We start from the raw sequence: 27,536 nt of genomic DNA on the forward strand, positions 1-27,536 counted from the left end.
ATTGAAGAGTAGTCTGCAGTCTGAGAAACATCAGTCTGCAGAAGTTCTTTGAGGACCTGAAGAAAGGGGGTTGCGTTGTGTGCGAGGAGCACTTTGAAGAGTGTTTTATTCTGATTATTGACCATTTTTGTCAAAAAATGCATTTCAGTCAAATTATACTTTTTTGGAAGACACTGCCCACCGAGGCAGTACTGTGGCGAAATCCTGCACGGAACCTTCACCGTGCGCTGCCACCGTGCGCATCAGCAGTAAGGAGGAGGAAATAAAGACAGCTCTTTCAGCTCTCTGGGGAGGAGCTCTGGGTTGGCGCGACAGTTTGATTGTGTGTGCTATGCTGCATAAGTTTTGTTTATTTTCAGCGTGTGTAGTTAATAAAGTATTTAACTCAATCATCGATGTGACCGCTCTAGGTCGTGGTTGTTATCGTTTGGGACCGCACCGGTTGTGGATCGCATGGATTAGTAGCAACATTGTTGCGAAGCTTTGACATACAAACCAACAAACCATCTGGCGGTCAGACAGGACAACTGCAAGCCTGAAGACCACAGCTAAGATTTCTCTCTTTTTCTTCCCTCTATCGTTCCAGTGCTTTACACTGCAGCAGACTTTCTATTTTTCAAATGCACTTCCTGTTGATGTTCATTAGAGCTGGACTATTATTGCCCTGCCAGAAGTATTTGGGTTGACATTTTAGTTAAAAGGGAGGTTGCTTGCAAGTTGTGTATTGTTATTTGAACTGTATTGAGGTGGGGTGTACTAATGACATTTGGCCGAGAAAATTGTGGACATTTTTAAGGCCTTTGTTGTGTCTATGAACACCCCCCACATTCATACCCTCTGCACTCCTCCACTGGAAGATAATTGCAAATCCTCTGTTGATGACTGGGTTCTTTCTTGTAAATTGTTTCTATAGAGTTGCATATGGAGTTATGCAATGCATANCCCCCCTTCTCACTTTCCTGGTGAAGAGAACAAAAACATACAGAGAAAAGGGGAGTCATCCATTCCTTTTATCCCAGGGATCATCAACTAGATTCAACCACGTGCCAATTTTGTCTTGGGGGGGATGTTTGGTGGGCCGGAATGTAATTACAAATAATTCTTAGACTGTAAATTGTCTGGAAGAAGCCAGAACAAATATGTTTGAAAATAATAATTAGAATCTTGTTTACATTTGTGTACGATCAGGTGTCTATTATGCATGGGAATACATTAATAGATTCTTCAATAAAAATCACTTGGAGCTGATTTCCTGGTGTTTTTCCAGTCTTATGTACGACAAAAAATATATACAAGAGGTCTTGGCTGTAAACAATTGTTGGAAAAATTACTTGTCATGCACAAAGTAGATGTCCTAACCGACTTGCCAAAACTATAGTTTTAACAAGAAATTTGTGGAGTAGTTGAAACACTTAGGTTTGAGTCATTAAAACAAGTTTATTTAAACTTACGACTTCAACTGTATAAACAGTGTTATTTTAATGTGAAATATGTTGTTCCAGTGGGGGAACAAGATGTGGGGGTTATATTCAAATGCTGAAATGATTTTTATCTGTAGAATAAAGCAAAGTTTTTTTTCTGGCAATAGTCAAAGGTTGCCTGTCTTTAGAATTAGAAGCTAATATTAGCTATATAAAGCCAATATAACTAGATATCCTATTATGAATCAGGACAGCAGGAATCAACCATATTCATATTTTTTTCAGGATCAACTGCAGCAGAAAATCGTCTGTCCTGGGATTGTGACATGCCTTACTGCTTCCCCCAATGGCCTGTACTTGGTGGCAGGCATTGCTTCGGCCATCTACTTCTGGGAGGTGAGAGCGATATTTAACGTCAGCAGAAGGCATGTCATAACTGTGTGTGTGGGATGACTACAGGCAATCGTTCTATAACTGACATGCATAATAGTGATGTTCTTCTTTCCCTTTCAAGACGATTAGATGCGTATCTAGATACATGGGCTCCAATTTAGGTGTGTGAACATGTAAAGGAAAATAAAATATACACTGCTCAAAAAAATAAAGGGACACTTAAACAACACAGTGTAACTCCAAGTCAATCACACTTCTGTGAAATCAAACTGTCCACTTAGGAAGCAACACTGATTGACAATAAATTCCACATGCTGTTGTGCAAATGGAATAGACAACAGGTGGAAATTATAGGCAATTAGCAAGACACCCCCAATAAAGGAGTGGTTCTGCAGGTGGTGACCACAGACCACTTCTCAGTTCCTATGCTTCCTGGCTGATGTTTTGGTCACTTTTGAATGCTGGCGGTGCTTTCACTCTAGTGGTAGCATGAGACGGAGTCTACAACCCACAAGTGGCTCAGGTAGTGCAGCTCATCCAGGATGGCACATCAATGCGAACTGTGGCAAGAAGGTTTGCTGTGTCTGTCAGCGTAGTGTCCAGAGCATGGAGGCACTACCAGGAGACAGGCAAGTACATCAGGGACGTGGAGGAGGCCGTATGAGGACAACAAACCCAGCAGCAGGACCGCTACCTCCGCCTTTGTGCAAGGAGGAGCAGGCGGAGCACTGCCAGAGCCCTGCAAATGACCTCCAGCAGGCACAAATGTGCATGTGTCTGCTCAAACGGTCAGAAACAGACTCCATGAGGGTGGTATGAGGACCCGACGTCCCAAGGTGGGGGTTGTGCTTACAGCCCAACACCGTGCAGGACGTTTGGCATTTGCCAGAGAACACCAAGATTGGCCAATTCGCCACTAGCGCCCTGTGCTCTTCACAGATGAAAGCAGGTTCACACTGAGCACATGAGCACTGTGACAGACGTGACAGAGTCTGGAGACACCGTGGAGAACGTTCTGCTGCCTGCAACATCCTCCAGCATGACCGGTTTGGCGGTGGGTCAGTCATGGTGTGGGGTGGCATTTCTTTGGGGGCCGCACAGCCCTCCATGAGCTCGCCAGAGGTAGCCTGACTGCCATTAGGTACCGAGATGAGATCCTCAGACCCCTTGTGAGACCATATGCTGGTGCGGTTGGCCCTGGGTTCCTCCTAATGCAAGACAATGCTAGACCTCATGTGGCTGGAGTGTGTCAGCAGTTCCTGCAAGAGGAAGGCATTGATGCTATGGACTGGCCCGCACGTTCCCCAGACCTGAATCCAATTGAGCACATCTGGGACATCATGTCTTGCTCCATCCACCAACGCCACGTTGCACCACAGACTGTCCAGGAGTTGGCGGATGCTTTAGTCCAGGTCTGGGAGGAGATCCCTCAGGAGACCATCCGCCACCTCATCAGGAGCATGTCCAGGCGTTGTAGGGAGGTCATACAGGCACGTGGAGGCCACACACACTACTGAGCCTCATTTTTACTTGTTTTAAGGACATTACATCAAAGTTGGATCAGCCTGTAGTGTGGTTTTCCACTTTAATTTTGAGTGTGACTCCAAATCTAGACCTCCTGTCAGGTTTTGGCCAAGACTGTTCGGGTTTTGGTCACTAGATGTCCCCATTGCACCTTTTTTGTACCTTTTGTTTTTCTTGCTCTAATTATTGTTTGCACCTGTAGGTCATTCCCTTGTTAGTATTTAAACCCTGTGTGTTCCTCAGTTCCTTGCTCAGTGTTTGTAAGTTAGCACCCAGCCCCAGCCCAAGCCTTGTTTTATTCAGATATTTCTCTTGTTGGATTTTCCAGAGGTTCTCTGGTTTAGTTCTTGTGTATTATTTGAGTAGTCTTTTGAGGTTTGTTTTTCCCTGCTGTTTTTTACCACTTTGTGGAGTTTCTTTTGTATTTTGGAGGATTTCCATTTTGTGCCTRTTGGCTTTATTTTTGGACATTGTGGATTTAGTTTCTTTGCCTGAKGATTTTGTTCTTTAATTAAACCACCATCTCTAGTACTGCTGTGTCTGCCTCATCTTCTGGGTTCTGACGATTATTAGTGACTGTTTCTCGCACCGGGTCCTGACACCTCCATGGGTTGATAAATTTGATTTCCATTGATAATTTTTGTGTAATTTTTGTGTGATAAAATTAGCTATATCGTAAAAATGTATGTAAACCAATATTATTAATTTAAGGTTAGAGTTAAGCATAAGGTTAGGTTTAAAATGACATTTTAAAAAGAGAAATTGTAGAAATAGGAGTGCTTTGACTTTGTGGCTGTGATAACTTGTAACTGCATTGCCCCCCAGCGGTCATACAGAGAACCACATCTGAATTGTGAATTCAAATAATTTTATGATAAAGAAAATAGATGTTTAAATGATAAAATTGCAGTTTAAACGTTAAGAGAATTTTCATTTGTCACTGATTCGGTTTGATTAGAGAAACGAATTGGTGCGTTTTGGTTCCATGCAATACGATTTGATGCATTAACACATTTAAATTCTAAATTAAAATCTTCTGCTGATGGAACTCATGAGCTGGGCCTCTGAGGTGGATCTGTTGGGGCGGACGTGTGTGTGTAAATTATGTCTATGGGGTATATAGGCACCTGAACTGAGCCATAAGGGAAACTACCACCCCACTGTCAGTTAGCTTTTTTTGTTCCCCTCCTGAACACACTTTTAATCTGGAATGTTATTGTGTGTAGATTGATGAGGAAAATGATTCATATAATCCATTTTAGAATAAGCCTGTAATGTAACAATGTGGAAAAAGTCAAGGGTTTGAATATTTTCCGAATGCACTGTATACTGATTGTTTCAAGCAAAACTACTAAAACTATTGCTGATGGTGAAACCCGAACAATCAAAATAAAGTCTAATGTAAGCCCTGATCTACATTTTATATCCAAATGAGAGCGGGTTGGGAAATTAACACCAGCCAAATGCAGCCACTTTTTGCGGGTGGTCACACAGAGCATTTGGGAACAGTCCCCTGCCCCCTCCACCCCCCAATCCAAAGCCCACAGTTAAAGAATGATATATATTTCTGTGTGTCAGCTATGTAGGAGATCATCTCAATGCTACAGTGGTGAAAGCAGGGTGGGGTACAGCATAGGTTTTATATTTGTTTCAAACAATGGAGAGAAAGATGGAGACCGCTGGAACAGCTCTAGAACACTCGCTACCAAAACCTGCGGACTCTCCTTCACTGCAGCCGAGGTGAGTAAAACATTTAAACGTGTTAACCCTCGCAAGGCTGCAGGCCCAGACGGCATCCCCAGCCGTATCCTCAGAGCATGCGCAGACCAGCTGGCTGGTGTGTTTACGGACATATTCAATCAATCCCTATCCCAGTCTGCTGTTCCCACATGCATCAAGAGGGCCACCATTGTTCCTGTTCCCAAGAAAGCTATGGTAACTGAGCTAAACGACTACCGCCTCGTAGCACTCACTTCCGTCATCATGAAGTGCTTTGAGAGACTAGTCAAGGACCATATCACCTCCACCCTACCTGACACCCTAGACCCACTCCAATTTGCTTACCGCCCCAATAGGTCCACAGACGACGCAATCGCAACCACACTGCACACTGCCCTAACCCATCTGGACAAGAGGAATACTTACGTGAGAATGCTGTTCATCGACTACAGCTCAGCATTTAACACCATAGTACCCTCCAAACTCATCATCAAGCTTGAGACCCTGGGTCTCGACCCCGCCCTGTGCAACTGGGTACTGGACTTCCTGACGGGCCGCCCCCAGGTGGTGAGGGTAGGTAACAAAAACTAGCCGCGGCTTTTGTGGAGCGATGGGTAACGACGCTTCGTGGGTGACTTGTTGATGTGTGCAGAGGGTCCCTGGTTCGCGCCCGAGGTCGGGGCGAGGGGACGTACTAAAGTTATACTGTTACATATGTATATACTGTACTCTATATCATCTACTGCATCTTGCCATCTTTATGTAATACATGTATCACTAGCCACTTTAAACTATGCACTTTTATGTTTACATACCCTACATTACTCATCTCATATGCATATACTGTACTCGGTACCATCTACTGCATCTTGCCTATGCCGTTCTGTACCATCACTCATTTATATATCTTTATGTACATATTCTTTATCCCTTTACACTTGTGTGTGTATAAGGTAGTAGTTGTGGGATTGTTAGGTTAGATTACTCGTTGGTTATTACTGCATTGTCGGAACTAGAAGCACAAGCATTTCGCTACACTCACATTAACATCTGCTAACCATGTGTATGTGACGAATAAAATTTGATTTGATTTGGTATCCACTACTGTCTGTCTGTCTCATGTTCTGTGTTCTTTTGGCTGGTAAATATTGGGCATCCACCAGCCAAGTCAATTTCCCACCCTGGATTAGATTTGTCTCCTCCTGTAGTTTAGGTTACTTTTATTCTGTTAAAACACCCTTTCAACAGCGCATTTGATTTAAAAAAAWATATATATATCTAGCAAATTACAATGGTTGTCACTCAACTAATATTGCACAAGCCATTTTACAAATATTTGAATGCTGACGGTGATGCGCAGATCAGGAATAGGCCTACCTCGTTGGTCTGTGCTAGAGGTCGACCGATTAATCGGAATGGCCGATTTAATTAGGGCTGATTTTCAAGTTTTCATAACAATCGGTAATCAGTATTTTTGGACACCGATTTGCCGATTTTATTTATTTATGAAAAAATATATATATATTTTTTTAATGTAAATGAAAAAAGAAATGTATTTTTTTAAATATTTTTTTTAGATTAAAAAACATTTATTTTTATTTTTTATTATTATTTAAAATAAATAAATAATGTTTTACACCTTTTATTTATCCTTTATTTAACTAGGCAAGTCAGTTAAGAACACATTCTTATTTTCAATGACTGCCTAGGAACGGTGGGTTAACTGCCTTGTTCATGGGCAGAACAACAGATTTTTACCTTGTCAGCTCTGGGATTTGTTTTTGCAACCTTCTGGTTACTAGTCCAACGCTCTAACCATTGCACTCCACGAGGAGCATGCATGGCAGGCTGACTACCTGTTACGCGAGGGCAGCAAGAAGCCAACGTAAGTTGCTAGCTAGCGTTAAACTTATCTTATAAAAAACAATCAATTTTAACATAATCACTAGTTAACTACACATGGTTGATGATATTACTAGTTTATCTAGCGTGTCCTGCGTTGCATATAATCGATGCGCATACTTTGACAAACGGTGATGATTTAACAAGCGCATTTGCGAAAAAAGCATTGTTGTTGCACCAATGTACCTAACCATAAACATCAATGCCTTTCTTTAAAATCAATACACAAGTATATATTTTTAAACCTGCATATTTAGTTAATATTCCCTGCTAACATGAATTTCTTATAATTAGGGAAATTGTGTCACTTCTCTTGCGTTCCGTGCAAGCAGTCAGGGAATATGCAGCAGTTTGGGCCGCCTGGCTCATTGCGAACTGTGTGAAGTCCATTTAATCCTAACAAAGGCCGTAATTAATTTGCCAGAATTGTACATAATTATGACATAACATTGAAGGTTGTACAATGTAACAGCAATATTTAGACTTAGGGATGCCATCCGTTAGATAAAATACCGAATGGTTCCGTATTTCACTGAAAGAATAAATGTTTTGTTTTCGAAATGATAGTTTAAGTCTATGATTTGATAGAGCAGTCTGACTGAGCGATGGTAGGCAGCAGCAGGCTCGTAAGCATTCATTCAAACAGCACTTTCGTGCGTTTGCCAGCAGCTATTGCGCTGTTTCTGACTTCAAGCCTATCAACTCCTAAGATTAGGCTGGTGTAACCGATGTGAAATGGCTAGCTAGTTAGCAGGGTGCGCGCTAATAGCGTTTCAAACGTCACTCGCTCTGAGACTTGGAGTAGTTGTTCCCCTTGCTCTGCATGGGTAATGCTGCTTCGAGGGTGGCTGTTGTCGATGTGTTCCTGGTTCGAGCCCAGGTAGGGGCGAGGAGAGGGACAGAAGCTATACTGTTACACTGGCAATACTAAAGTGCCTATAAGGACATCCAATAGTCAAAGGTATATGAAATACAAATCGTATAGAGAGAAATAGTCTTATAATTTCTATAATAACTACAACCTAAAACTTCTTACCTGGGAATATTGAAGACTCATGTTAAAAGGAACCACCAGCTTTCATATGTTCTGAGCAAGGAACTTAAATGTTAGCTTTTTTACATGGCACATATTGCACTTTTACTTTCTTCAACACTTTGTTTTTGCATTATTTGAACCAAATTGAACATGTTTCATTATTTATTTGAGGCTAAATTGATTTTATTGATGTATTAAGTTAAAATAAGTGTTCATTCAGTATTGTTGTAATTGTCATTATTAAAAAATAAAAAATCGTCTGATTAATCGGTATCGTATTTTTTTGGTCCTCCAATAATCGGTATCGGCGTTGAAAAATCATAATCGGTCGACCTCTAGTCTGTGCAGTGCTCGCAGTTTGACTAGGCTACTGATATTACCTGGGGTGGTTCGGCATGCAAATTGACTTGTAGATCAATGACTGTCAACACAATTACATGCTTAGTTCGACACTGAAGTAGAGGACGCAGTGATCTCAAAAGATGAGAGGTATCTTTAGAAGGTAGAAAGTCATTTGAGCAAAACATTTTAGTGAGCCAGTGATTCGTAACATTTGAATCTAATTTCTGACCGACGCATGCTACATTTGGATCGGTTTGGTGTCCCACAGATGATACACTCATATCTTAAACATTTGATGGTATCGGTAAATGTTACATCCCTAATGCATAATCTTCTTCTAAATGCCTCAGTACTACTTTGAGGATAGAATTAATGGTCCTGACTTGAGTTGTCAGGAAGGTACAGTTGGGCCTAACGTTTGATCTTAAGGCAATTCCACAGTAACCGAAAGATGCAGAGACTTTGCACAGTTTGACATACATTTTAATCATTGGTTTTTGTTTGGCATACATTTTAAAGTGAAAAAATCAGTCTCGGCATCATTCTCTTAGCGTGGAATTGCCTTTTAGTAGCTGCTGTTGATGCTGTTAGGCAGCATATCGGCAATCAGGCCATCTTTGCCTCACCAGTTCCAAGCGGCTGTTTATGCCCTCATTATGGCCTGTTTTTTTTATGATGAGACGTGAGATTACTACTCTCATGAAATGTAATTTTATTCACATATTTAATGACTGTGTAAATACTTAATTTTCTGTTTGATTTCCTCGCCATCTCTGTTTTACGCATCGATAAACAAACACAAGTTATGTTCAGCTAAGTACCCTTTTTTTTCGAAGTGAAGGTGGGGTTTCTCTTTTTTTTTCAAAATTTCTATTGTAACTTTAAGGCAATATTCCGTTAGTCAGTGAAATACATGGTCATACAGTGATAGAATGAGCTTGCATCTACTCTAGATTAAGAAGTATTTGATGTTAATGATAATGTAATTATTGTCATTCCAGGTTTCCACTGGGAATTTGCTAGCCATCTTGAATCGCCATTACCAAGACCTGACCTGCCATCGCTTCACTGACGACAGCAGCCATTTTATCTCAGGAGGCAAAGACAACCTGACACTGGTCTGGAGTCTGGCCAGGTACAAACAGCTTTTACACTGGATTCTGCTCACTGTAACACAGAGTATTTGCTAACATTGTACTTGAACCCTCGGTGATAGGGTCTACATAACAGATGTCATAACTTGTCATGGCAGCTGATGTCAGCTTATGACAACTGAGTTGGCAAGCCATTTAGGTCCCCTAATTAATGCCAACTAGCTAGTTTATGTAGGCCATAAGATGGAAAGTTCAACTAAAGTGCTACAGAATATTGTCCTTAGGTATCAGAATTTCAGTTAGATGTTAATGCAGATATGTTACATTTAGTTTACTTTAGACTTCATCAGGATTATTTGAGTTTTCTTTTACTAGGGGAGAGACTTTTGCAGGAAGGTTTAAAATCAGCTGCCAGAAATGCTTTCAAACCTCTGCCAGAATTAGTGTCTTTAACACCTGTCATCAAGTTARTGTGGGCAAATGGAATTGTTCTCTCAATGTAGTAATTACATTACTACATTACACTGACTCACGATTGGACGCACCTTGCTTTTGAAGTGACAGGTGACATTTGGTTAGACTGGGCTTGTAACAGTGACTCTGATGCATTTTGTGCCATGTTAACAGTCTATCCGCTGTGACATTATCCAATTTTGTGCTTGCCAACTTGAGAAATCGAGAAATAGGTTCCACTGCATTCTCTGAACCTTTTACAAACAGGGGACTGAAACCCAATTGTAATTTTGATCACAAGCCCTTAGGATCTGAATATTTCTAAGGTGTTTCAGATCTGTTCATCTCAGGGGGAAAATGTGATTACTACTTTGATCGTTGGCAGGGAGAGTAATAAACTGGTTTACCGAGTTTGAGTATTTAATCAAGAAGACGTGTAGAGCTATGAAACACTGACATCTACTCCTCTCCGAGTCAGATTTTTGTTGAATGGATTGTTATCATGGGAGCAATACAAGGCGTCTTAACTATTCTGAGAACAAATTGAACAGATTGCATGTGAGTTGAATTGTGCAAGAAATATGACTGATGGTCGGCCTCTTTCAATTGATTATTCAATTGATTACAACTCATTATGATTTGTTGATCAGTCCGTTTGCCTACTCAGTGACTCATTGTTGTGATTTGATTTCCTCTGGGCTGAATGATAGTGAAGTAACTCTTCTCCAATAGGTGGCAATGTGAGACTTCCATTGCTAGTGGTTGTCAGGACTGAAGGGGAATGGAAATTTACAGATTGTGGTAAGCAAGATAGTTTAACACATGTAAACCTGTTCTCATATTTTCTCATTTCCCTCAGAAATGAGGTTAGCTAATTGAAATGGAATTGGTAAGATTTAGACTGTTGATAGTCAGTCTTCCTCAGTCCTTCTACCTGCCAGTGAAAACGATATGTTGAGGCTTTGGATTGACTATGAATGTATACGACTGGCTACTTTCCAAAATGATCAATTATTTTTTCTTTTAGAGCATGTTATGTTGCCAATGAACCTGTCATGGTACTACCATCAGCCAGCCTTTCTGCTACATGCTCCATGTCTGCAAGGCCTTGACTTAGATGATGAAATGAGGATAAGATTCAGCAACAGATGCTCAATATCCTGAAGGGAGGCAGCAAGGAAGTCAAATACTACTTAAGAAATGGTGTCAACCGTATGGCCCAGTATATAGTTTGAAATGGAACTTCCCTATGCCTATATCAGCAGTCAACATCAGGGGGAGAGCGAGACGTCTCTCAACTCCAATTTAGCTTTTGATGTATCAAAGTTCTTGACAGGTCCTCCTGCCTACAACGCACTATCTTTGTAGCAACCATTTCACCCTCAAAGCAGAGGCTTACACCACCATACTTTAAAATGGAAAATGCTTGTCAAATTCTCGGCAATACCAATGTTATCTCACAAACACAATTTCATCTTCTGTATCCAGGTGGTCAGAGATTTCATCTGTCCACCTGGGTTTTTTTTTTTTTTTTTTGTCAGAGCTTCATCTGCGTCAGTCAGGCAAAATCTATCTTGTTCTTATCCGAGAATAAATATTTCTCCTATCTTATGCTTTGAAATATCCTTAAGTGCACCAAGGCACTGGTCTTTTGTCGACAAAGGAGTGTGCGTCGCTTTGCTAAAGGCAGAGGAGAGACTGACAGCAATATTTTCAGGTGTGAAATTGAGCTGAATGTTAAACAAGTTTGTAGCCCCTCGTTTGTCTGATGTCCTGCGACGAGACGAACACGGTCCACATCTCTTAAAGGACAGTGCTTGAGTAATAATACATGGGGGAAAAGCTGGAAAGTACATCATACTGCCCTGAGATGGAGATGAATAATGCATCATCGCTCCAATTCAATGGCACTTTGAAGGTAGACTTTGAAGGTAGACTATCTTTTATTCTTCCTCCACAGCCTTTCAGCCATGCAATTCCGCCATCCCAATTCCCTGACAATTTCATCACCCCCCCCCCCCCATTTGAGTAGGTGTTCTAAAACATTTGACCGGTATTGTTTACTAAATAATATGTGAAATTTGTTTTGATTTAGAATGGACCATTATCATGCACCTGTATCGTGGCAGGGGAAAAAATACATGTCATCTATGCACTTAAATAGCGAATGGAGGAGGCTTTTCCTGTGATTAATTTTCATGCCAGCCAGGTAGGCTATACTCCTGTTGTAAAGAGAAGCAATGTGCTAAATTATTAGGAACGTAGAGAATAAATATAGTAGGCCTAGCCTATAGAAAGCTGATGGGTACTCTTTTTAAGAGCCCATCACCCTGTTTTCTAACACAATTGCATAGCCTATAGAAATGTTGCGCAACATGAGCTCATGGGCTCTCCATGAAGTGTTTGATTAGATTTTCAAATACATTTGCATTGATGTTAGAGGGACAATAGAGTGCTGAGTACCAGGTAGTTAGCACGTTTGGTAGGCTACTAATGACCATCAGCAGCATCAGAGCTTGGAGAAGCCTAATTAGCGTGACTAAACGGTCACGTGGAATTTGACTGCCTTCATGACTCGTGACCGGTAATAGTCACCGCAACAGCCCTGGTGCAGACACAGATCCTCTCCACGTCACCTGGTAGGAGCGGCCTGCCAGGTAGGATGCAATCCAGGAGTGTGTAGAGCCTGAGACGCCCAGCCCTGAGAGGGTGGAGAGGAGGATCTTATTGACATGACTGAAGCTACGACTATATACAGTGGGCTCCAAAATTACTGGCAACGCTTAATGGCAATGCACAAACAATGCTTAAACAAATATAAACAATATAATTATAGAGAAACTCAAAATACCAACATGTGAGAAATACTGTATTTATTAATGTTTCAATGGAACCAACCAAAATTATTTAAAAAATTATTACAAAAAATCAATGTCCTCCAAATCAAGGTTTCACAATTAATGGCACCCTTAAAGATTATTGTAAATAACAGCCACACATTAAATTCCACTTATTTAAGTTTATCTAAGTCTTAAGGAACTATATTGAGCCATTACATCACTTCCTGTTTCACTAGGGTATAAAAATGAGGTAAAACACATACAATATCCTGCTGTCATCCAACACCATGAAGAAAACAAAAGAACGGGCAGTTCAAAGAGACAGATGGTCGTAGACCTTTATAAATCTGGTAATGGCTACAAGAAGATCCACAAACGATTGAATATACCACTGAGCACTGTCAGGGCAAATATAAAAAAAATCAAAAAGATATGGAACAGTTGTAAACCTCACAGGTAGAGGACGCAAATGCATTTTGCCCCCCAGGACAGGGAGGAGGATGCTGAGCGAAGCACCAAAATCCCCAAGAATCACTGTGGAAGAATTGCAAGCCTTGGTGGCGTCTTGGGGTCACCAGGTTTCAAAAAGCACCATCAGATGCCACCTCCACAACCACAGGCTCTTTGGAAGGGTTGCCAGAAGAAAGCCCTTTCTGACCCCAAGACACAGACGCAAGCACTTGGAGTTTGCCAAACGTCATTTCAATTATGACTGGAAGAAGGTGCTCTGGTCAGATGAGACCAAAATTGAACGTTTTGTTCAGATACAGCATCGGCATGTTTGGCGTCGAAACAGAAATGCATACAAGAAGAGGCACCTCATACCCACGGTGAAATATGGAGGTGGGTCGGTGATGTTTTGGTGCTGTTTTAATTCCAGAGGTCCAGGGGCACTGGTTAAGATTGATGGCATAATGAATTCCACCAAGTATCAGGGAATTTTGGCTGACAATCTGGTTGCCTCTGCCAGAAGACTGGGACTTGGCCGTAGGTGGACTTTCCAACAAGACCATGACCCGAAACATATCTCAAGATCCACACAGAAATGGTTCTGTGACATCAAAATCAATGTTCTGCCATGGCCATCTCAGTCTCCGGACAAAAATCCAATCGAAAACCTATGGGCTGAGTGGAAGAGGGCAGTTGATAAGCGCAAATCCAAGAATGTGAAGGATCTTGAAAGGATCTGCATAGAGGAATGGTCCAAAATCCTTCCAAATGTGTTCCTTAACCTTGTCAAACACGACAGGAAAAGACTCCATGCTGTTATCCTTGCCAGAGGTGGTTATACTAAGTACTAAATGAGGAGTGCCAATAATTATGAAACCTTGATTTTGGTTACAATTATTTAATACAAAATAAATGTTATGATTTGGTTGGTTCCATTGAAACATTAATAAAGTACAGTATTTGTCACATGTTGGTATTTTGAGTTTATCTCTATAATTATATTGTTTATATTTTTTTAAGTATTGTTTGTGTATTGCCAGTCAGGGGTGCCAGTAATTTTGGAGCCCACTGTATAAGGTGGCAGGTAGCCTAGCGGTTAGAGCGTTGGGCCAGTAACTGAAAGGTCGCTGGTTCGAGTACCCAAGGCGACAAGGTGAGAGAATCTGTCGAAGACACTTAACCCTAGTTTGCTCCAGGGGCGCTGTACTACTATGGCTGACCCTGTAAAACAACACATTTCACTGCACCTATCCAGTGTATGTGACAATACAACATACATAGTTATACACTGAGTGTAGAAAACATTATCAACACTTGTTCTTTACAGTATAGACTGACCAGGTGAAATCTATGAATCCACTTCAATCAGTGTAAATGAAGGGGAGGAGACATGTTAAAGAAGGATTTTTAAGCCTTGAGACAATTGAGACATTGATTGTGTATGTGTGGCCAATTCAGAGGGTGAATGGACAAGACAAAATATTGAAGTGCCTMTCAACGGAGTTTGGTAGTAGATGCCAGGCGCACTGGTTTGAGTGTGTCAAGAACTGCAATGCTGCTGGGTTTTTCACACTCAAGAATGGTCCACCACCCAAAGGACATCCAGCCAACTTGACACATGTGGGAGACATTGGAGTCATCATGGGCCAGCATCCCTGTGTAACGCTTTCGACACCTTGTAGTCCATACCCTGATGAACGGACAAAAGGGGGTGCAACTCAATATTAGGAAGGTGTTCCTAATGTTTTGTACACTCAGTGTATATATCACAAACACATCCACTCTCTTTGTCCGACTTTAATTCCCAATTAAAGTTTGAACTCCAGTGTTTGCTACTTTCTCTGACCTTCCCTTTTTGAAGGGGCAATGTGAAACTCAATGTAGCATAAAGAGGGGGTGCTACGGGTCTGAGAGGAATTTTAAATGGCCACCGGGCTGCATCGGGAAATGCATCTTTCACCTGTGAAGAAATGCCTTGGTCGGGCCCACGCACCGACATTAAGTGGTTTGCATCGACCCCTTCCCAGTGGGACTTAATGATCGGACGTGTCCATAGTAATATCGCTGCAATACACCCTGAGCAACTTTGAGACGAAATTGGCTCCAAAAGGGAGTATTGCACCTGGAAGTCTGTTAGGGGTTTGATTTTTCCTCAGAACGCCCCAGGCTTCTTCTCCTCCCTTTTTATGAGCACACGCCAGAGCAGAAGCCCATGCTGCGTGTGTTCCAGAAGCCCATGCTGCGTGTGTTCCTGTTACGGGTGATGTTTGTCACAGATGTTGATGCAGACTGGTTGTCCCTGAGATCCTGCCAGGGAGCGCCTCTCGCTGCTGAGCTGACAGAATGGGGCCTGGGTCCTGCTCATTTAATCAGCAGGCTTTCTATCCCCATATCTTTTCCTCTGTCTCTGCTCATCCACCTATATGCCTCCCTCTCTCCTTTTCTCCTGTCCTGCTCTGGCAAGATGTTGTCTCTACTGAGCCAGAACCAGTGAAGCTCAGGAAGCTGTAATTGCATTTTTGCCCCATATGCTCTGACTAAGAATACAGGAAAATAATATATTTTTTCACGACTAATTATTGCTAAAATAATAGTGATATTCTAGTTTTTAAATGGTCAAACCTTAGCAAATACAAAGGAAATACGTTTTTGGTTTACTTTTACATGTGAGGTAGAAAGATTAAAATGATTGTAATGGAATTTTATTGGTGTTCTGAGGTTAGTGTGTAATCAGTGCTAGTCACCTTCACTACTTAATGTGAAATCCCAGCAATTTTATGCATATGTAAATAAATGACCACCACGTGTTGCAGTGTAGTTCAGCTGGACCCGTCACTCACCCCTGAGCCTCGCCATGTCCTGTGCCGTCACTCTCTCCCCATCACCAACATCCACTGTGGCCTGATGGGACCCCAGTCTCGAGTAGCTACTGCATCCTTGGACCAGACTGTCAAGGTGAGCTTTCTCCTATCTTAAGGGAAATTGGTGTGAACTGTCTCTTTTATGAAATTTGGACTTGTCTGTCGTATGTAGAGCAAAGATTTTTTACTCGCTTAATGGGATATTTCCTTCCAACGAGAATGAAATGAATGAAAGTCTTTCCATGCCTCAAGCTGTCTCAAGCTACAATCTGAATTTTACAGTGATTTTGAGCTTACAAATGCATATCTATGTTGTCTTCCAACTGTCGTTTATTATTCACAACATTCTCATTGATAGACATCTAATGGAACAGAGTTCTGGCATGCGCTCTAGCTTCATGATACATCTGTATTCTGAAACGATACCTACGGGCCTACCAATGTCTTTTTTATTAGGTTCTTCACGAGGACATATTTTATACCAGTGCAATGTTAATTAAAATCCTCAATTATACTGAACAAAAATATAAACACAAAATGTAAGGTGGTGGGCCAATGTTTCGTGAGCTGAAATAAAAGATCCCAGTAATTTTCCCTATGCACAAAAAGCTTATTTCTCTCAAATTTTGTGCACAAATTTGTTTACATCCCTGTTAGTGAACATTTCTCTTTTTTACACATGTGCAACTTGTGCTGGGTACAATAAAAGATCACTCTAAAATGTGCATTTTTGTCACACAACACAATGCTACAGATGTCTCAAGTTTTGAGGGAGCGTGCAATTGGCTTGCAGACTGCAGGAATGTCCAACAGAGCTGTTGCCTGAGAATGTAATGATAATTTAAGTCACCTCCAAAGTAATTTTAGAGAATTTGGCAGTATGTCTAACGGGCCTCACAACCGCAGATCACATGTAACCACACCAGACCAGGACCTTCACATCCGGCTTCTTCACCTGCGGGATTGTCTGGGGGGGGGCTGGCTGCGTCCCTTCCCAGTCATGTGAAATCCATAGATTAGATTAGGGCCTAATGAATTCATTAAATTGACTGATTTCCTTCTATGAAATATTTAAATTGTTGCATGTTGCGTTTTATGTCTTTAATTAATAATCAAATTCAAATCAAATTTATTTATATAGCCCTTCTTACATCAGCTGATATCTCAAAGTGCTGTACAGAAACCCAGCCTAAAACCCCAAACAGCAAGCAATGCAGGTGTAGAAGCACGGTGGCTAGGAAAAACTCCCTAGAAAGGCAAAAAACCTAGGAAAAAACCTAGAGAGGAACCAGGCTATGAGGGGTGGCCAGTCCTCTTCTGGCTGTGCCGGGTGGAGATTATAACAGAACATGGCCAAGATGTTCAAATGTTCATCAAATGACGCAGCACGGTACAAAGTATTAATAATCACAGTAGTTGTCGCAGGTGGCGAAGACAAGGTCAGCACCGTTATCAGAGCGAGTAACGAGTGCTCATTGTATTCGGCCTGTGGGTTGTGCTATAAGCGCGTTTCAGGTGCGCTCGAAGAGTATTCCGGCTGAAACGTAAGGGACTAGTAGCTGTGCGCAGGGTCGGTCTGAGAGAGTTAGGAGAACACACAGAGTCTTGGGGACAGGTAAAGCGTCGCGGTGGAAGACGGTCAGGCGGTGTCCATACGCGCGCAGGCAGGACAGGTTGGAACAACTGGAGCAGCAGGGCACACGACCTGGAGGTAGGACTGGGGACAGCAGAGGGAGTCATCAGTGCCAGAGTAGGTGCCGTGAGCGCGGACGTGGTCCTGAGGTGGCTCAGGGGTCCTCCAAGAGAGAGGTCAGAGAGAGGTAGAAGCTATAATCGTTAAGATTCACTCGAGAGGTACGACACGGGGACTGGAGAGAGGATGTGAGAGAGATCACTAGGGTTGGCAGCCGTAGATGTGATTGTAAGCAGACCGTCGACGCGCGATCAAGCCGCCCTGACACCAGACAAACTACTGCAGCATAATACCTGCGGAGCGCTGGAGTACGCAGGACGGGTTTAAGAAGACAATTGTGCCCCAGTCCTGGATGATACCCCCGAACAGGCAGAACAGGAAGGATATCAACACCCACCCACTGCTGCCAAAGCAACGCCCCCACACCACTAGAGGATATTTCAACCACAACTTACCATCCTGAGACAAGGCCGAGTATAGCCCACAAGAATCTCCGCCACGGCACAACCGAAGGAAGGGGGGGGGGTCGCCAACCCAGACAGGGAGATAACGTCAGTGACTCAACCACTCAAGTGACGCACCCCTCCTAGAGACGGCATGAAGAGGCACCAGTAAGCCAGTGACTCAGCCCCTGTAATAGGGTTAGAGGCAGAGAATCCCAGTGGAGAGAGGGGAACCGGCCAGGCAGAGACAGCAAGGGCGGTTCGTTGCTCCAGAGCTTTACGTTCACCTTCACACTCCTGGGCCAGACTACACTCATCATATGACCCACTGAAGAGATGAGTCTTCAGTAAAGACTTAAAGGTTGAGACCGAGTCTGCGTCTCTCACATGGGTAGGCAGACATATCCATAAAAATGGAGCTCTATAGGAGAAAGCCCTGCCTCCAGCTGTTTGCATAGAAATTCTAGGGACAATTAGGAGGCTGCGTCTTGTGACCGTAGTGTACGTGTAGGTATGTACGGCAGGACCAAATCAGAAAGATAGGTAAGAGCAAGCCCATGTAATGCTTGTAGGTTAGCAGTAAAACCTTGAAATCAGCCCTTGCTTAACAGGAAGCCAGTGTAGGGAGGCTAGCACTGGAGTAATATATCAACTTTTTGGTTCTAGTCAGGATTCTAGCAGCCGTATTTAGCACTAACTGAAGTTTATTTTGTGCTTTAGCCGGAAAGTATAGCATTGCAGTAGTCTAACCTAGAAGTAACAAAAGCATGGATACATTTTTCTGGATATTTTTGGACAGAAAGTTTCAGATTTTTGCAATGTTACGTAGATGGAAAAAAGCTGTCCTTGAAACAGTCTTGATATGTTCGTCAAAAGAAGAATCAGGGTCCAGAGTAACGCCGAGGTCCTTCACAGTTTTATTTGAGACGACTTTACAACCATCAAGATTAATTGTCAGATGCAACAGAAGATCTCTTRGTTTCTTGGGACCTAGAACAAGCATCTCTGTTTTGTCRGAGTTTAAAAGTAGAAAGTTTGCAGCCAACCACTTCCTTATGTCTGAAACACAGGCTTCTAGCGAGGGCAATTTTGGGGCTTCACCATGTTTCATTGAAATGTACAGCTGTGTGTCATCCGCATAGCAGTAAAAGATAACATTATGTTTTCGAATGACATCCCCAAGAGGTAAAATATATAGTGAAAACAATAGTGGTCCTAAAACGAAACCTTGAGGAACACTGAAATGTACAGTTGATTTGTCAGAGGACAAACCATTCACAGAGACAACCTGATATCTTTCCGACAGATAAGATCTAAACCAGTGCCAGAACATGTCCGTGTAGACKAATTTGGGTTTCCAATCTCTCCAAAAGAATGTGGTGATCGATGGTATCAAAGGCAGCACTAAGGTCTAGGAGCACGAGGACAGATGCAGAGCCTCGGTCTGACGCCATTAAAAGGTAATTTACCACCTTCACAAGTGCAGTCTCAGTGCTATGAGGGGGTCTAAAACCAGACTGAAGCATTTCGTATACATTGCTTGTCTTCAGGAAGGCAGTGATTTGCTGCGCAACAGCTTTTTCAATTTTTTTTGAGAGGAATGGAAGATTCGATATAGGCCGATAGTTTTTTATATTTTCTGGGTCAAGGTTTGGCTTTTTCAAGAGAGGCTTTATTACTACCACTTTTAGTGAGTTTGGTACACATCCGGTGGATAGAGAGCCGTTTATTATGTTCAACATAGGAGGGCCAAGCACAGGAAGCAGCTCTTTCAGTAGTTTAGTTGGAATAGGGTCCAATATGCAGCTTGAAGGTTTAGAGGCCATGATTATTTTCATCATTGTGTCAAGAGATATAGTACTAAAAGACTTGAGTGTCTCTCTTGATCCTAGGTCCTGGCAGAGTTGTTCAGACTCAGGACAACTGAGAATTGGAGGAATACGCAGATTTAAATAGGAGTCCGTAATTTGCTTTCTTATAATCATGATCATTTCCTCAAAGAAGTTCATGAATTTATTACTGCTGAAGTGAAAGCCATCCTCACTTGGGGAATGCTGCTTTTTAGTTAGCTTTGTGACAGTATCAAAAATACATTTCGGATTGTTCTTATTTTCCTCAATTAAGTTGGAAAAATAGGATGATCGAGCAGCAGTGAGGGCTCTTCGATACTGCAATGTACTGTCTTTCCAAACTAGTCGTAAGACTTCCAGTTTGGTGTGGCGCCATTTCCATTCCAATTTTCTTGAAGCTTGCTTCAGAGCTCGGGTATTTTCTGTATACCAGGGAGCTAGTTTCTTATGACAAATGTTTTTTGGGGTGCAACTGCATCTAGGGTATTGCGCAAGGTTAAATTGAGTTCCTCAGTTAGGTGGTTAACTGATTTTTGTCCTCTGACGTCCTTGGGTAGGCAGAGGGAGTCTGGAAGGGCATCAAGGAATCTTTGGGTTGTCTGAGAATTTATAGCACGACTTTTGATGCTCCTTGGTTGGGGTCTGAGCAGATTATTTGTTGCGATTGCAAACGTAATAAAATGGTGGTCCGATAGTCCAGGATTATGAGGAAAAACATTAAGATCCACAACATTTATTTCATGGGACAAAACTAGGTCCAGAGTATGACTGTGACAGTGAGTAGGTCSAGAGACATGTTGGACAAAACCCACTGAGTCGATGATGGCTCCGAAAGCCTTTTGGAGTGGGTCTGTGGACTTTTCCATGTGAATATTAAAATCACKAAAAATTWGAATATTATCTGCTATGACTACAAGGTCCGATAGGAATTCAGGGAACTCAGTGAGGAACGCTGTATATGGCCCAGGAGGCCTGTAAACAGTAGCTATAAAAAGTGATTGAGTAGGCTGCATAGATTTCATGACTAGAAGCTCAAAAGACGAAAACATATTTTTTTTTTTTGTAAATTGAAATTTGCTATCGTAAATGTAAGCAACACCTCCGCCTTTGCGGGATGCACGGGGGATATGGTCACTAGTGTAACCAGGAGGTGAGGCCTCATTTAACACAGTAAATTCATCAGGCTTAAGCCATGTTTCAGTCAGGCCAATCACATCAAGATTATGATCAGCGATTAGTTCATTGACTATAACTGCCTTTGAAGTGAGGGAGCTAACATTCAGTAGCCCTATTTTGAGATGAGGTATCACGATCTCTCATATTATACACTGTTTCCATTCAAATAATAAAATTAGGCCTATACCTCAAAGCGTAGTATTACTATGTTGTAATAGAATTTTACTTCCTAAATTAGCCTAAGCATTGTTGGCATTTGTGTTTACTGGAACTGTGGGAGGAAGTAGCCCAGTTTTCAGGTAATTTGCATGCAGAAATATCAACCGGTCAGAATATTGAAGCAAAAGTGTGTTAGTCCACACAAGCAATGTTCGAAAAACACATGAATATTAATGAAAGGAGACGTGAAGACATTGTGTCTTAAGTATAATTTTATTTGTTACTCATTATACATTCTAACAAGCCTTAATGTTTTGTGGCTCAAGTCCCAGAATAGGAAAACAGATTTCTCTCTAATCGCATGAGAATATACAAAACAAGATCTTTAGTTTTTGACATGCAGAAGCTTTGCCAACTGTAAATCACTCTATCCTGTTGGTATTAGTTAAAGATAATTATTGTTGCACTTTCACATGGATGGTTTTGTATAATCATTTAAAACAAAGATTGATCTTGTATTTGGGCCTCAAGTTATTTATTGATATTTCCTCATTTATGTCAAGTATCTTCTCAGGCCCCTGTTGAAACCATTGAACAGACAATGATCATATTTAAAATATGAAACGAGGCCTGGAGTCTCCAAATGGAATCCGTAGCTACAGTACAATCTTCTTTGGAGTGTAATCGAAGGTGACCCCTGATCAGTCTATCCCTCCCACCTGAAATTGGAATTCAAATAATCAGTCCATGTGGTTATGCAAAGTAGAGCAGCTGTTTCTCCTGGTGAGTATTCAGGCCACTTTGAATTGATTGAGAGGAGTGGTTCTCGGATCAATACCCAGTAAGTGGGATGAGTGTTCTGTGGGTGGTGTGGCTCCTGTTGTGGCCCTCCCCTGTGAGACTAGAGAAAATAAATGATGAATGGTGGTTGAAATATTGTTTTGACTATGGCATTTAGTTCAGTCTCTTGATGTACATATACACAATTTCAGACTTGTGGTAGGCCACCCATAATGCTGGCTGTACAGGTAGGTCCACATCACAGCATCTACACCAGTGTTTCCCAAACAGTAAGGTGGGTGGAGGGTAGAATGCACAAGGTGCAATTTCTAAATTGGGTAGTGCATCAACAGTTTCACTCTTGTCATGTCAGTCATTGCAAACCTTAGAGAGCTATTTATAACTTTTCAGAAATGTCCAGATCAACTAGCCCATGTCAGCTAACAAAAAAAAAAATTGTTCGTTTTTTTTTGCCCATAGATTTTGTTTTAATGTTTGGGTCACTCATATCACATGAATAAACATTATACATGGCAAAATGTATAGAGATGTTACCCAATGCTGGAAGGGGGGCCTGAGTAGATTTTACATGACTGGGCAGGGGTGCAGCCATGTTTGGGCCTGGGAAGGAAGTGGCCCACCCACAAAAGGGCTTTATTACAGACAGAAATGCTCCTCAACTTCATCAGCTGTCCGGGTGGCTGGGCTCAGACGATCCGGCAGGTGAAGAAGCTGGATGTGGAGGTCCTGGGCTGGTGTGGTTACATGTGGTCTGCGGTTGTGAAGCCGGTTGGACGTACTGCCAAATTCTCTAAATCGACATTGGACTGCAGGAATGTTCCACAGAGATGTTGCCAGGAGAATTGAATGCCAATTGCACACTCCCTCAACTTGAGGCATCTGTGGCCTGTGTGACGAAACTGCACATTTTAGAGTGGCCTTTTATTGTCCCCAGCACAAGGTGCACCTGTGTAACAATCATGCTGTTTAATCAGCTTCTTGATATGCCACACCTGTCAGGTCTATCTTGGCAAATGATAAAATGCTCACTAACAGGGATGTAAACAAATGTATTCACAACATTTGAGGAGCTTTTTGTGTATATAGAACATTTCTGAGATCTTTTTATTTCGGCTCATAAAACATGGGACCAGTACTTTACATGTTGCGTTTATATTTTTATTCAGTATATTATAATAACATAGTACCAGAAGGGAACCTGCCGTGAGGTTGTAGCATTAGCCTACATATCTTCCTTTTTTATTCCATTCAACTGAAGAACAAAATCAATTCTGTCCTGACAGGTTGTTAAGTGTTTAGCTGTGTTTGGAGGCCACTGCACTGTTGCGCAAAGAGGAGCATAGTCAGAATGAGAAACGACAAGGGGGATTATCCAAAGATGAATAACACCTGACTGGATTCAACATCAATAAACCCCCATATCAGTCATTGATGCTCCTGCCATTGCTTAATTTCCTCTGAACAATTCTGCCAATCATGGTTACACACTAAACATGTACCTTTTTGAACAACACGATTCTAACATGTATTTTTAGGGGTAAGCCAGCGGAAAGACAGGCGCAACACTTCAATGACACATACCAAAGTGCGTTGGACTGCATGCTCTTTGTCATTGACTTTGCACTGGCAGGATTTGTTTAAAGTAATCAGCCGTGTCAAATGAGAACGGAGGCAAACAAACATCACAAGCCCTTGGATCTGTAATGCTGGCGAGCTCCTAGGGGATGGGATTGGATGAGCTGACGTGTGACAAGCCAATCAAACAAGGGAGCCGTAGGTGTGGCGGGCTGGAGGTCCATGACGTGACGGACCATGTGAGCTCAATGTCACTCCGCTTGGACTCCTCAACCTCTGTGGGCCCTGGAGGCCCCACCCCCCTGGGGCTCCTCAGCTGGCTTATTAGATAGTGCTGGTTGGGGGAGGAAAGCCTGGCGGGGCTTTACTGATGAGTTGAGTGCAGTCATTTCAAGGGGGTAGACATGAAATGACCAAAGGGGATGTCAACCTTGTTGTCCTTGTCCAACACGCTGGAATCCTCAAGTTTTGCACGATTAGTTTGGGGATGTTTTTTGAGGGGTCAAAAATTTTGTGGTAATTTAGTTTGGAGCAGTGCTGTTCAATGTCGGTCCTGGAGTGACAAAACACTTCTGGTTTTCCTCCTCTCCTAATAAGGGACTAATTCAGACCTGGGATACCAGGTGAGTGCAATTAACTACCAGGTAGAAACAAAAAGCAGGACCGGACTTGAACAGCCCTGGTTTAGAGTTGTTGCTTTATAAAAGGGGAGAGCAGACAAAATATGCATCACATAATGTTCTCTTTATTACATCACACTCTGGTCCTGTTGAGGAATCCTGCCATTATATTGTCACAAATCCTAACTCCTCACAGTAATGCATGCCTTCATGCTAATCCATATTGTTATCAACTGTATTGAATCTCCGTAGGTTTTAATGTATCATCTGTTTTGTTTGGCTTTGGTTGATCGATGACCTGTGACCTCTTTGCACCAGTAAAGTACAGGTCTCTCCTGGCCTCATTGTCACTGGGCAGACTGTTGTCACTTGTTTCTCCTCCGTAGTCTGTCATTCATGGCTGCCCAGCTTAAAGTAAGTTTGATTATACACAAAACATCTCTTCTGTGCAAACAATTATTCCTATTGTTTCTTTCCATAGAAATGTGTGTTAATATATTTTGTCTAGTGAGTTGAGAGAACCTATGTGTGAAGGGAAAGGGGCAGCCCAGGCCCTGGTGCTTCATGTGTTTGATGTCTGTCCCTCTCCCTTCATCCCCCAGCGTTTGGATGAGATACTGGAGCGTGTGTGTGTGTACTCAATGCTTTTTGACTGCTGTGCTGAGTGACTGACTTAGAACAACAAGCGGCTAAGAGGATCACTCCCAGGCTTTTACTTTGCCAGCTAGTGTTCCTATTGATTTGTAACTGCATGCCATCTTGCTCTGAGACAACATTTCTCAGCAAAAATAGAAAAACATATGTTTGTAGAGGTCAAATAGAATGAGTCTAGACAATATATTGCATTGAAGCTGTACTGTAAATAAAGTCAAAACTTCTTGAGGCTGCTGACGTTAAAATGGGTAGGAATGACAATATAGGACAATATAGCTGCAGCTGAAATCAAGCTGTTAAAGTGAATAAAATGATCAGGCCCTCACCCAGGTATCAATAATGACTGCCGCTTGGTTATGAATTGAATGTAGAAGATGTTAGATATCTAACCACTGATCAATACGATTAATCAGGTGTTCCTGATTTGTGTTTGGTTACGTACTACAGCTCTGGGAAATGGTAGTTTGAGTAGTGGGGTAAGGGTTATCGGTTACCTTGCCACCGCATCATAAGGGTTCCAAAAATCACTGTAACATATACCGTCTTCTGTACTACTGCTTTAATCTAGTCTACTGTAGGCTTGATCATATTTCCATACAAGATTTAGGACTATGGGCACAGCTATATTGGTGTCTTATCAAGCCTTTGTTATCTTTACATAATCAATAGAATGATAACTGATAAGTGCCTTAATCATTTCTAGTGTTCCTCTTTAGTTATGGGGTCTTGGGGTCTATTTTATGGCCAAAAGTAAGAACAGTTGAGTTGGCAAATCTCCTCAAAGTTATGTTGAATATAAAACATTTGCATTCTCAGCATTCTCACCCTGCACATTCTCACCCTGCAGCCTGGAAGAAAGCCAAGAGCTAGTGCTTTGGTTGACCTAAACATTGATTGGCCTTTGCACCGACTTCACATGCTATAATAAGGATTGCAGTTATGTTGGTGCTGCACTTCTAGCTTCGTTCCACTATACAAACTACAGTACCTCATTATTTTAAGCCACACACACTGTCAAATCGTCATCTGGGGTGCTCTGAGTCACTACAGAATGGATGTTGAGTTTATTACTATTTTTGTCAGACACATTGTGTGTCAACTAACAGTGCAGTGAAAAAAGTAGCGGTATCCAAATATACTTATGAAATGTGATCCTAATATACTGATGTGTACAGAGTTCACATAGTCCAGGCTGTTCTACACTGAACAGCAATTTCTAGGATTTTACTGAGTTACAGTTCATAGAAGGAAATCAGTTAATTGAAATGCATTAGGCCCTAATAGATGGATTTCACATGACTAGAATATACACATCTGTTGGTCCCAGATACCTTAAAGAATTACGGGTGTGGATCAGAAAACCATTCAGTGTCTGGGGTGACCACCATTTGCCTCATGCAGTGCGACACATCTCCTTCACATAGAGTTGATCAGGCTGTCGATTTGTGGAATGTTGTTCCACTCCTCTTAAATGGCTGTGCGAAGTTGTTGGAAGAAACAGGAGCACGTATACGTTGATCCAGAGCATCCCAAACTTGCTCAATGGGTGACATTTCTGAGTATGCAGGCCATGGACGAACTGGGAAATGTTTCATCATCTAGTAATTGTGTACAGATCCTAGTGACATGGGGCCGTGCATTGTCATGCTGAAGCATGAGGTTATGGCGGCGGATGAATGGTACGACAATAAGCCTCAGGATCTCATCACGGTCTCTCTGTGCATTCAAATTGACATCGATAAAATGCAATTCTGTTTGTTGTCTGTAGCTTATGCCTGTCTATACCATAACCCCACCACCACCATGGGGCACTCTGTTCACTATGTTGACATCAGCAAACCGCTCGCCAACACGATGCCAAACATGCAGTCTGCCAGGTACAGTTGAAACTGGGATTCATCCGTGAAGAGCACACTTCTCCAGCGTGACAGTGGCCTTCGAAGGTGAGCAATTGCCCACTGAAGTCGGTTACAGCGGCCATCACAAGATGCACCTGTGTAATGATCATGCTGTTTAATCAGCTTCTTGATATGCCACACCTGTCAGGTGGATGGATTATCTTGGCAAATGATAAATGCTCACAAACAGGGATGTAAACAAATTTGTMGAAAACATTTTGAGAGAAATAAGCTTTTTGTGCGTATGGAAAGTTTCTGGGTTCTTTATTTCAGCGCATGAAACATGGGACCAACACTTTACATGTTGCGTATATATTTTTGTTCAGTGTATCTCCAAGATATTACAAATGATCTGTGAACAACATTGGGCACCTGCTTTGAGCTGGAAATTATTTTTTAACAATGTCCCTGTCCATAAATTGTGTATGGAGTAGTTTTACAGGATGTATTTTATTCAGCCGCTCGGTCACATGTAATATAAGTAAATGCTTGTGGCTCATGTCTGATAGCCACACCAGGAAAAAATAGAAAATGGAAACACTACCTCCTTCAGACGTTTTTTATGTGGACCAATTGCAACTGTCTTAACAAAGAATCATGGTAGTTAAAAATAAAAAAATATGTGCGTATAG

The 27,536-nt window shown here is 42.0% G+C and overlaps 1 pseudogene; it reads left to right on the plus strand.

Annotated features, from left to right (window-relative positions):
* Window positions 1-1,633: 1,633 nt before the first annotated feature.
* The window catches only part of LOC112068597 (WD repeat-containing protein 18-like), an 81,068-nt pseudogene continuing 55,165 nt past the window's right edge, over window positions 1,634-27,536 (plus strand).

The sequence above is a fragment of the Salvelinus sp. IW2-2015 genome, unplaced genomic scaffold, assembly GCF_002910315.2.
Source record: "Salvelinus sp. IW2-2015 unplaced genomic scaffold, ASM291031v2 Un_scaffold588, whole genome shotgun sequence".
NCBI classification, from domain to species: Eukaryota; Metazoa; Chordata; class Actinopteri; order Salmoniformes; family Salmonidae; genus Salvelinus; species Salvelinus sp. IW2-2015.